Genomic DNA, 12,877 nt, shown 5'->3' on the forward strand with positions numbered 1-12,877 from the left:
CTTTTCTTGTCTGTATATCTGCAACCTCATTTCTAGCTCCAGTTTCTGTTGAATCCCCACCACCCACATAGTTCACTCAAAGGAGTCTTCTCTGTGTTCTTTCTTTCCCTGATCTCCATGCTTTCCCTCTGTTTTAGATTCCCCCTAATTCACTCCAACTTCTCCTTTAAGACTCATCTCCATCATATCCTTCGAGAAGCATTTGCTACACCTTCCATCTCTGAACTGGGATGCTTCCACTCTGGCTCCCATAATAATATGCATGTAGACTCTTAAAAATCCATGAAACTTGCTCTGATTGTTGATTTTCCTGCATCTATCTTTATCCATCTTTTAAATCTCCACTTGAGAAGAGACAGTTTTCTCATGCCTGAATGTATTTTACATTCATGTGCATGTTTAGTCATTTCAGTCGTGTCTGACTCTGTGCGACCCCATGGACTGTAGCCCAGCAGGCTCCTCTTTCCATGGGATTCTCCAGGCAAGAATACTGGAGTGGGTTGCCATTGCCTTCTCCAGGAGATCTACCCTACCCAGGGATTGAACCCACAGCTCTTATATCTCCTGCCTTGGCAGATGAGTTCTTTACCATTAGCGCCACTTGGGAAGCCCATTTTACATTCATACAAACACAAATGCTGATCCTGAGCCCACCAGGAGCCAGGCACACTGAATCAAAGTGTCCTTGGGCATCTCTCTGTGCCAAAGACACAGGCAGGAAATACATCTTGAGTGACTGAATGAATGAATGAATGAAAGCAAGACGTCCTACTATGTGTCTATGAGATTTAAAGACGAGCTAGTTCCTTTCTGATCAAATCCAGTGGATAACCTTGCAGAACAAGAACTAACTCAGACTGTCTGCTCATGCCTTAAGCATGTTGCATACTGGAGCATGTTCAAGGTTCTTTCCTGACCTCACACACACAGTGAATGTCTGAGCTCTGTAGGCTATTTGTAAAGAGTTTATTTCATCTTTGCAGAAAGCTGCCCAGTATAAATATTAGTCAGTTGATTTCACACAGAGTTAAAACAAGCTTTTAAAAGGCTTTTACCTCGCCTGTCCCCAAACAGGTACTTTAGACAGATTCTCAAGAGCCTTGGGAAGCTTTGTCGGATTTGGTAAAGTGAAAGTTATGTTCTATTCAGACGCAGCCTCTGTGAAGGCTGTCTTGGGGTTGATGCTGAAATTGTGCAGAAAGGGTCAGGGAAAGTGAAGGATTTTAACATCACAAAGATGGGGTGGGGGGGCAGTGGTGTAGGCATCAGACTTTCCTCTTCTGGATTCCTCTCAACAAGGTTGTTTCTGAAGCCGTTTTCCTTTGGTGCCAAGAAGGTAGCTTGGTATTGTGGAGGCGCAAGGGCTTAATATTTCAATGGTGTTAGTTCATTCCTAGTTCTGTCCGTCAATTGGTGGTGGCTTAATCACTAAGTTGTGTCTGACTCTTGCAACCCCATGGACTGGAGCCCACCAGGCTCCTCTGTCCATGGGATTTCTTCAGGCAAAATACTGGAGCGGGTTGCCATTTCCTTCTCCAGGGGATCTTTCCAACCCAGGGATCGAACTCACGTCCCCTGCACTGCAGGCGGATTCTTTACTGCTGAGCCACTATGCCCATGAGTTAGTCAATGACAAATATGAATCCAACCCAGCTCTATATACCACTTGGACCAATGGGTATCAGCACCATGGACCAGCAGAAAGGTAATATAAGCCACACATAGACTTTTTGTTGTTGTTGTTATTCTGGTAGTCACATTAAACTCAGTAAAAAGAAACAGGTAAATTTAATTTCAAGGTTTTATTCAACCCAGTACGTCTCAACAATAACTGAAAATGTTTTATTTAATCCAGTGTCTCCAAAGTATTATCATTTCAACCTGGAATCAAAATAAAACTATTAGATACTTTGCATTCTTTTCCTTGTACCTCGTCTCTGAAATTCAGTGTGCATTTTGTGCTTGCAACATGCATTATATCTGATTAACCACATTCCAGCTGCTCAGTGACCACACGTGGCTCACGGCCATACAATAGGACAGCCTGAGGTGGGGCCACAATGCCTGGACAGATCTCTCAAGTTCTTAAACTTTTCCTATCCAGATCCCAAGATGTGCTTCCCAGAGATGAGATAAGATTGCATGAAAATGATCATGTGTCCAAACTTCCTTCTTTGCATTGTAAAGGATGGAATAAGAAGACAAGATATTGGATTATTTTCAGGGGGTTTCCTTGGTTGTTGTAGTTCTGTCATTGCATCTTAAGCTCTACGTGGTAGGGAGAGATTTCATTTAACACGTGTCTCTGGACAGTACTAGTACTAGAGTACATGACTAAGTATATGAGTTTCCTAGGGCTCGGATAACAAAGTACCACAAACCAGGAGTCTTCAACAGCAGGAATGTCTTGTCAGAGTTCTGGAGGCCAGAGGTCCAAGATCTAAAGTGTCAGCTGGGTTGGTTCCTTTCGGAGGCTGTGAGGATGATCCTGGTCCATGCCTCTGTCCTGGCTTCTGGTGAGTGGCTGGCTTTCTTTGGTGTCCTTGGGCTGTAGAAGCATCACTTTGGTCTCTGCCTTCATCTTCACATGATGTTCTCCTTGTGTGTGTGTCTATGTTCAAAGTACCCCCGTTTTATAAGAACAGTTGTATCAAATTAGGGGCCAACCCTCCTCTGGCATGACCTCGTGTTAACACGTGTTAATTACATTTATGATGAGTGACTCCATTCCCAAGTAAGGTCACATTGAGAGATAGAGGGGGTGAGAACTTCAAAAAGTTAATGGGGGGAGCACAATTCAACCTCTAACAGCACGTGTTCATTATAACAGCATATGTTCATTAAACCTAAATTGGATCCATGAATTAATAATACTCGACTATAAGGACCGTTTTTTGTTTACTCCGGGTGGGTCCCAAGAATATTCCATTTTGTCTGAAAAAGATAGGCAGGTTAAAAATCAAACTAGGAAAACTGGATGTGAAGAGGATGAATGTTATTGATGGGCAGTTCCACTCTGCAAAGGCACCTGCTTTGCAGTGATCGCATTTGAAAATATTTACATATGCTGCTTTGAAGGTCTTTTGAATTAAACGTACTTAACTTCCATCAGCCTCAGTGTCCTAGCTAAAACTGCCTCAGAACTGTTCAGATAAATTAACTTCAGTATCTTCATTTGTACACAGAGTGATCACACATTTTATTTGGCCACACTTACATGCTGTTGTATCTAAATAAAATATCTTGTCATTAGGCAAATTCTATCTTATACACAAATAAAGTGGACTTCTTCCATTTTTCCCAAATTTCACTCTCCTCCTTGGATCCACCTTGACATTTTGCAAAACCTCTTCTTTAAGTCAGTCCAGCCCTGTTTTACTCCAAACTGTGCGCTGTTCTCAACTCAGCATTCATGGAGGCTGCTGCTGCTGCTGCTAAGTCGCTTCAGTCATGTCCGACTCTGTGCGACTCCATAGACAACAGCCCACCAGGCTCCTCCGTCCCTGGGATTCTCCAGGCAAGAACACTGGAGTGGGTTGCCATTTCCGCCTCCAATGCATGAAAGTGAAAAGAAAGTGAAGTCGTTCAATCGTGTCCGACTCTTAGCGACCCCATGGACTGCAGCCTACCAGGCTCCTCCATCCATGGGATTCTCCAGGCAAGAGTACTGGAGTGGGGTGCCATTTCTTCTCCAATTCATGGAGGCAGATATCCTTAAAACATCACACATCTTTAGCTACAGGAAAATACTTGTGCACTGACCAAACATATGTAAAGAATTCAAGGTTTTCCAGTTTCCAGTGGTGCTTTGTTTGAAGGTCCAGGGCTCAAGAGACCCTTGTGTTGGGGCAGCACCAGTTACTGAACTTGGTTCTTCACTTAGGAAAATGGAGTTCTTTGTTTTCAATCTCTCTTGGCTTACTGTTTTACAAATAGCAATAACTTCAATACTGGCATGTTCATGCCAAGTTGGATTGTGTTGAATTTGTAAAGCCAATAAAGTTTTATCTCCCCTTTGTTCTGATGGGAATTTCAATTGTCATACTGGCCCTGTTTATTTCTCTTATTCTCTGTATAAAAGTTTATGAAATGAGGATGGAGGAAACCCAGAAATGCATCATGCAGTCAAGTCTGTTGATATAGCCAGACATTTGCATCATATGGATGGAAAATTTAGGAAGCCGTGTAATGCAGTGGAGTATATCTAGAGTTCAGATCTCAGCTAGAATGTGTTTGCTGTCTGAACTTGGACATGTCACTGAGTTACTTGACCTCAACTTTCTCTTCTGTTAAATGGGTATATACGGTACCCATCCTACCTACTTTCCAATGTGGTAGGGAGGTTCAAACAGACCCTGTTTGAATGCTCCCAGAAGCCTTTACATTGTATCCTTGGCCAAGCAACTGTGATGATGTCTATGGTGGGAGTGATCAACTCTGTCCTATTTATTTACCTAAACTGACTACCTGATTTACTGATTTATTTCTTCAGTTTCAAACATTTGAGTTTCCTCAAGAGAAAAGGTATCATCAAAGAGTGTAGTTTAAAAGATCAGATCCCTCTCTTTTCTTTTTCTTCACTCTTCCCTTGACTTTATTTACCATCATTGCATTTACTCTGTGACTAACCAAGATGTTTTTGAGCATCTACTCTATGCATGCCATTCAAATACTCCTGGGAAGATAGTACTCAGTAATGCAGACCTTCCCTCAAGGGCCCAGATAATTCAGGTCTCTTCCCTCAAGGGCCTTACAATCCAGTAGCCTCCAGGTCTCTATCTCAGCTCTCCCATGGCTCTGAAAATAACCTCACCACTTTCTTTTACTTCGTTTTCATTGATTCTGCCACCCCAGGTATGAGCTATTTCCTCCTTCTGCAGCATTAAACTGGCCTTTCCACACATGATGTTGTCAACCTGTTTCATACTATCTGGCTATTTTCTACTCACCCTTCAGCTCAAGGTTTAGACATCAATTCTTCTGGAAAGCCCTCTTTGATAAACCATAGGGGATTGGCGAGCTCTCTTAGCTCTGTATATTTCTCTTCTCGTGGCACATACCCCATTAAACTGTACATTCCCGGGTTATTCTGTGACTTCTGCCAACTTAGAGCTGCAGAGGTTTCTGGGCTTCGTGAATCCTTGTCACCACTGTGGCCCCTGAAGCTAGCAGAGGACCTGCCATACCAAAGATGCCCAGGACTTTGCTACTGAAACAATGGCATGAATATCAAGTTCTTGCCTATTTGAATAGTTCATTGCCCTTGCTTTCTGGCAGTCTCTCCTAATTTCATTTCTTCCAAATCCAAGTATAATTCATTTTGTGACAGCCTTTTTTTCAAGTTGGCAAACTATTAGAGGCTAAAACTTATGCAACACACAATGAAAGACAAGGTCATATTTTATCATCTTTGCCTGTTGCCTTAACCAGATTAGACATCTTTCTACAAGTAAGGTGAATGCAAGCCAACAGATATTTATCATGTCAAACACCTGATTACAAAGGACGGAAGAAAAAGAGGGAAGTGTTAAAGATGAAGATGGCAAGTCCCTGCCTTGAAGGAATTTACATTCTTAGGAGAGGCTCATAATAGCCACGTAGGGAGATTGGAAAAGACTCATTGGAAAAGATTCTGATGCTGGAAAAGATTGAGGGCAGGATGAGAAGGGTGTGACAGAGGATGGGATGGTTGGATAGCATCACTGACTCAATGGACATGAGTTTGAGCAAACTCTTCACTATCTGGGAGATAGTAAAGGACAGGAAAGCCTGGCGTGCTGCAGTCCATGGGGTCACAGAGTCGGACATGACTTAGTGACTGAACAACAACAAGGGAGATTGGATAACTGAAAACACCAAAAAAAAAAAAAAAAAATGAAACCTCAAAGGTTTGGTTCTGGAAATTCATGATAAGTTATGTGGAGGTGGTACATAGCTTCTGTATCTTAACAATGTCATGTCTCCTCAAGGTCTTGGGTTGTCTCAGCTATGTTTAGGATCCACCTTTGAGAGAGGACCAAGGAAGAAATGTCGATTAGTGTCCTTGGGAAATAAACTTTCCTGATAGGTAGAAAATTCAGTTTTCATAATGTGATGTGAGTGAGGTTGCTTCAATTAGCAACATTCACGGTGGAGCTGGCACTACTCTGGGTTACTTGGTGCTTGCTGTGTGTGCAGCAACCCCCTCTCTTACAGAGAAAGTTGTCTTACACCAAATCTATTAGTTTCCTATTTTAGATGCAGGCAGAGAATCCCCTGGATAGCTACGATGGAGTAAGTAGCACAGCAATATTATCCCAAGTCATATCTGCAGGGTAACTGTAAGCAAGCTGTTTAGGGGAACACACGCCATTCTTTTCTTGTTGTGGATATGGTTAAATGTAGTAATATTAGCAATGGTGCAAGTCTTTGAAATTCACCTTGGATAGAAATTTGACGCTGATGTTACCCTGGTGGTGGTGGCAAGAACTCCCCCCTTCCACCTTCTTTAGCTCCTTGTAAAAGGAGGTGGATTGTGGATTGAAGGTTTCCTCCATACCCAGGAGATGAAGGGTCTTTGTGGAATGATGAGTTAAAACGTGTTGATCTGTTCCTTCCATTATGGAAACAGTTTCTGCTAATATTTATTTGCTTGGTTCAATTGTCAATTAGTTCATCTGCCCTACTGTCTGCACCACTCTATTTGGGATGGTGGTGGGCAGCTCCAGCTAGCACTCAGGGATGCGTGGCAGTGACAGTGAGGCCATGCTATTGATGCAAAAGAGGATGGCTGAACTGCTGCTTCCCTAAATTCCCTTTGTGTTTGCAGCCATGAACGTGGCCCTCCAATGTCAGTTTCTGGTTTTGACAGTTTCCTATAGTCATACGAGAGATTACGTTGGGGGAAATTGGATGAAGGACACACAGCAACTGTCCTGACTTTTTTCTTTTTCAACTTCTTGCTTTGCAGTCAGAATTAGATTGGTCAAACTATGATTTTTCATCCTGCCTCTTGGGGTGACCTCAGATTATTTGCATAGTCTTTCAAAGCTGCCCATCTATAAAATGAAGATAATGATGGAGGCTGTGGAGTGCATTGAGGGAGTTACATTTATACAACACTTAGGGCAATAGAATGCATATGTTGAGAGCCATTCTAATTATATCCTTATTTATTTATTTTTATTTTTGGCTGTCCTGGGTCTTTGTTGCTGCACAGACTTTTCTCTAGGGGCAAGCAGGGGCGACTCTCTAGTTGCAGTGAGCAAGCTCCTCATTCCAGTGGCTTCCCTTGTTGCAGAGCTTGGGCTCTAGGGCACGTGGGTTTCAGTACTTGCAACTCCGAGGCTCTAGAGCACAGGCTCAATAGCTGTGGCGCACAGGCTCAGTTGCTCCGTGGCACGTGGGGTCTTCCCAGATCAGGGATCAAAACCGTGTCGCCTGCATTGGCAGGTGGATTCTTTACCACTGAGCCACCAGGGAAGCACTTCTAATTATATTCTTGTTGTTATTAATAATGTTATAATCACCATCATCATCATTAACACTACTAACCCCTCTTGGGTTCTGGATCTTGAGATGACAAGAACAAGATCTCATGCCTTTTTGGTAACTTCCGACTTTGGCTAGAATACTTCAGAAAATATTTCGTGATTGAATAGTTCTACTATAGCCCTTACAGTTATCCACGCTCATCTTAGCCAACAGAGGCCAATGATAGCATCCTTGAAGGAACCTCAGCTTTGGAGAAAGATGTGGATTTGAGGTCTGCCTCTGACATTTGGTGGCTCACTGGTAAGGAACCCGCCTGCCAATACAGGAGACACAAGAGCCACGGGTTTGATCCTTGGGTCAAGAGGATCCCCTGGAGGAGGAAATGGCAACCCTCTCCAGTATTCTTGCCTGGAAAAGTCCATGGCCAAAGGAGCCTGGTGGGCTACAGTCCATGGGGCCACAAAGAGCTGGGCAAGAGTGAGTGAGTGAGCACACATCTGCCACTTACTAGCTTCCAGAAACCTTTTGCTTCTCTATCTGTGAAATGGGTTTGGTAACAAATAAGTTTAGTAAAAACACACTTCCTGTAAAGATGAAATTAGACATGTATATCAAGTAGCTACCATTATCTAATGCTGAGAATGAACTCAGTGACAAGCTGCTATTCTGCCTGGTACTTTTTTTTCTATTTATAATGGGCAATAATAAGGCATTTCCAGCTATTTCACAGACAGAGAAGTGAAGCCCTATGCTGCCTGGCTTTCCAACAAGAAATCTTTCAGTATGATGTTGGGATATTTCAATAGGGAAAATTTTTTTTTTCCAAGAGTGCAGGGCAACACTTGATGGTTTGACTTTGTTTCCCGGCTCCCTGAGTTACTGGGTGAGTCAGAGAGTATCTTAGTCCTCATCGGGACCTGAGAATTTTTCAAGGCACAAAACATTCGGACTCTGGGCATGTGCATACCACTCTTTAAGATGCTCCAGGCACCAGTGGTGAGAAAAAAATCACCAGGGGTTCCTGCCCTCAGGAAGTTTACAGTCTAGTTGGAGACAGACCTCAAACTGCAGATTTTACCGTAATATCTTACAGAAGGGTCCCCCAACCTCCAGAATCTAATGCCTAATGATCTGAGGAGGAGCTGATGTATAGTACTAGAAATAAGTGAGTGAGTGAGCATTAGTCACTTAGTCGTGTCCAACCCTTTGTGACCTTATGGTGTGCCAGGCTGTTCTGTCCATGGAATTCTCTAGGCAAGAATACTGAAGTGGGTATAGCCATTCCCTTCTCCAGGGGTTCTTCCCGACCCAGGGATCGAACCCAAGTCTCTTGCATTGCAGGCAGATTCTTCACCATTTGAGCCATCAGGGAAGCTCAACAGAAATAAAGTGCACCATAAATGGAATGCTCTTGAATCATCCCAAAACCATACCCCTCTCCCTCCCTGGTCCCTGGAAAAATTGTCTTTCATGAAACCAGTCCTTGGTGAGGACTGCAGTCTTACAGGAAAACCCAAATGAAGTTTTTGGCCAACCCAATATATGTAATGTAAAAATACACATAATGTCAAAATCAAAGTGTACATCATGTCAGACTTTGACCAGGATTTTAAAGGACAAGTCAGGGTCCTCTAAGACCCTGTGGATGCAGTGAGCAAGATAAGAAAGCCCCTGTTCTTAAGTGCCTGAGACTGTTGGCTGGGAACTTCACTTGCTCGAGGCTAATAATTGTTTTTGTTTGTTTTTGACACAAGCACGTTTCTCTTTGGAAATACCACCTCATAAGCCACCATGTCAAGGCTACTGATTAACACCAAGTGCCATAAATATCTGATTGTCCCTAACTTTTAAGGAGTTGAGAAAAACAGCCTCTCCGTTGCCTTCTGTGGCTCCACATGGAAAGTCAGGATGGAACATTTCGTAAGCGTGACACCTCACTGTCGCAAATCTGCCCCGCCTCCCCTGCTTCGTGTTTCTGGGGCTGGGGTTTTCAGCCACGGCAAGGTGGCTCCTGGCCTCTCTCTCCTCTGTGCCTCCCTGCGGAGGCTGGGAAAGTGAAATGAAACAAATTGCTTTTTCTCCAATCTGTGACATGGATTCCTGTTATCGTGGTTGTTTGTTGGTTTTTTGTGAATTATGGTCCCAGAGCAATTGCAGAGCTCTTTGTTCCAGAGATTTTTTTTTTTAGTAAGCTCATGTAGTTAGGAAACCAAGGTTTGTATACTCACCTTACAAACTACAAGATCAGTTTGTAAGCTGACCTGGAGGTCAGCTTTGAACCCATCTCCAGGTGTTTAAGGATGTGGGGCTTGGGGCTTAGGAGTCTGATGGATTTGGTTAACTAGTTTTTTCTAGTTGTGTGAATGGCAGGAAGTACTGGATTGACCAGAAGGTTCATTTGGGTTCTTCTGTAAGGTGTTATGAAAAACCTGAATGAACCTTATGGCCCACCCGATAACTCCACCTAGCTTAAAAAGAGAATGATGGTAGGTGCTACACTGGGTTCTTATCAAATATGATAATATAGGCTAAGCTGCTTTGTTGAATTTTGTATCTTTGGTGCTTAGAACAGTGACTAGTAGTCACTGTTAGTACTACTAGTTAGTACTCGAGAAAAGTTTTCTTATCATCACCATCATCTTCATCACCACCGTCATCTCCATCTTTATCATTTTCATCATCACTATATCACCATCAGCTTCATCCCCACCATCATCATCTCCATCCTCTTTATCATCAATATCATCTCCATCTTCGTCTTAGCATGGATTCAGTGACAGGAACTCTTCAATAACACCACATCAGGTTCAAGTTCTGGGTTCCACCACTTACCAAATTTACAAACTCCCATAGTGGGAAATATTTTTTCACCTGTTTGGAGCCTCAGTGTTCTTACCTTTAAAAAGACCAGAATTTCTATCTCTTGGGGGTGCTTATGGGGATTAAAGTGCCTGGCACAGAGTAGAATGAATCCAGCGCATCTGCCCATGTGTTTTTCAGAGAAGAAAGAACTTTCCTGGACTAGAAAGGGGACTGATTTCATCCCTACAGTGGGTATATATGCTCAAGGTCTTTCTAGATTATGAAACACATTCCCATAGATTTGATCCCTAGAGCATCACAAGAGCCTCATCAGAAAGGAGAATATTTGTTTTTGTTTTTTTTTTAGGAAGGAAAATATTTTTGATTTATGTTAATAAACGAGGAAATGGGATACACAATAGTTCCATTGAGTTTCTGATTTTTCAGCATTTGTCTCCAACCCCGTAGTCACAGCACCAATAAAAAGTTAGATGGCAACCAACAGGGAAATTACCCAGCATAGAGTTTTTTATTTTACTTATTTTATTGCGACCCATAAAAGATTTTACATCACAACCCAATTCACCCGCATAAAAGTTTCATGAAACATTTCTCTTACTCTATTCTATTCTTTCCCAGTGCGGTATAGTTTATTTCATTTAGAGAATGTTGATGCAATAACCTGCCACCAGAGTTTTACATCCCAAGGGATCACACCTGTAATTTGAAAACAATACATTTCACCCCAAAATTGTGTATAAGAATAGTCTGAGACACCTTTACACAGCATCCGAGGCTGGATCCCACCCACCCTCAGAGATTTTAAGCCGGTGGGTCTGGGGTGGAGTTCTAGCATCTGGCTCTGTAGGACCACCCCTAGGTGACCCGATGGCCTGTGGGCTAAAGAGTAATGTCCTATTACCTCACTCTGATTGTCTCCACCTGAAACATTCTCCGCTATTGGGTGTTTTGACTTTTTTGTGTTTTGGGTTTTTGCATTTTCTCTGTCACTCCCCAGAACACCAGGGAATCTTTCTGTCTTGGTCTCATACTTTTTGCTTTCTAGGAGAAAGCAAGACCCCTTTGATTGAAGAACTGAAGTTTAGCTCTTCAGTTATTAGTTGGACAAGGAGCTTGTGGCTCGTAAGAATGACTGCTGAGCCCACCTGTTGAGCGAGTCCTTTGAGGAGGGGCTCTGGTCCTCTGGTGATGCGATTTTGAGAGGGGAGCAGACGCATCTCTTTAAGGAACCTGAGTGAAAGTGAAAAGTGCTCAGTCGTGTCCAACTCTTTGCAACCCAATGGACTGTCTAGTCCATGGAATTCTCCAGACCAGAATACTGGAGTGGGTAGCCTTTCCCTTCTCCAGGGGATCTTCCCGACCCAGGGATTGAACATTGGTCTCCTGCATTGCAGATGGATTCGTTACCAGCTGAGCCACCAGGGAAGCCCAAGAATACTGGAGTGGGTAGCCTATCCCTTTTCCAGCATATCTTCCCGACCCAGGAATTGAACCTGGATCTCCTACATTGCAGATTGGATTCTTTACCAACTGAGCTACCAGGGAATCCCAAGGAACCTGAGAGAGCTGCTTAATTTCATCCTGCATTAATTAATTAATTAATAATCACATCCCCAGACTATGATTGGAAATAGGACTGTAAGAATGGCACAAATACTGTTTATCCAGATTTTCTTTCCAACCCTGGGAAGCTGGGAATTAAAAAAAAAAAAAAATCACCCAGGGGCTCCCTGAACTAGCACCACCAACAGATCAGCAGGAAAGTGGAATTCTTCCGGGCAGCCTTCTCCGCCCTCACCTCCTCCTCTGTTATACAATTTAATTACAAGTTTAATCACTTCAGAAACCTCATCCATTCCCTCCAGTGTAGCGAGATCTCTCCTTTCCAAGCAGGCGTCTCAGTGATAAGCGGCTGTCCATGCAAAGAGTGGATGGGTCTCTTGAAACCTCTCCTTGGGCGAGCCAGAAAGACATGACTAAATAAAAACTGAGATTGTGTTGACATTTCACTGCGGTGGTTGTAGTTTTAATAATAAAGGAAGAACAAAGTATTTGCAGCTTTAAATAAAGAGGCAGCATTTGGCATTGAAATCACAGGGGATTTTGTACGAGGTTTTATTTTTGCTCATTGGGAAACAAGAAAAAAATGGACTTAGAAGAGACAGAAGTTCAAGACAAGAGAAAAACAAGAGACTCTGATTTTCCTTCATGCCCTTGATCATTACTGGGGTTCTGTGGTCAAGGGTGGGTTCCTTTTCTTCAGAACCTACTGCAGGTCCTTCCTGTTGGGTCCTCGGGGACAAAGATGGTTTTGGATTTCGCTCACCACGTTATTGAATGTGATGAATGAAGCTGTTTATCTAGCGCATCCTCTGAGGCAGGGCACCGTGCGTGTTTGTTTTCCCGTGATTTGATTTTTATCATGATCTTCTCACAATTACCCTGTGAAGTCACTCATCATGTTCCCCATTAAACAGAAGCAAAAAAAAAAAAAAAAAAAATACTGGAGCCCGGGGCATTGCAACAACTTGCCTGAGATCACACAGAGAGTCTGCCGAGGAGCCAGGCCTGAGCATCTTCC

At 43.0% G+C, this 12,877-nt stretch overlaps 1 protein-coding gene across 16 annotated transcripts in view; it reads left to right on the top strand.

The window, feature by feature from the left end:
* The window catches only part of RBFOX1 (RNA binding fox-1 homolog 1), a 2,444,696-nt gene that overhangs the window by 2,216,800 nt on the left and 215,019 nt on the right, over positions 1-12,877 (top strand). The window lies entirely within an intron of this gene.

This window comes from Bos javanicus, chromosome 25, assembly GCF_032452875.1.
Source record: "Bos javanicus breed banteng chromosome 25, ARS-OSU_banteng_1.0, whole genome shotgun sequence".
Lineage (NCBI taxonomy): Eukaryota > Metazoa > Chordata > Mammalia > Artiodactyla > Bovidae > Bos > Bos javanicus.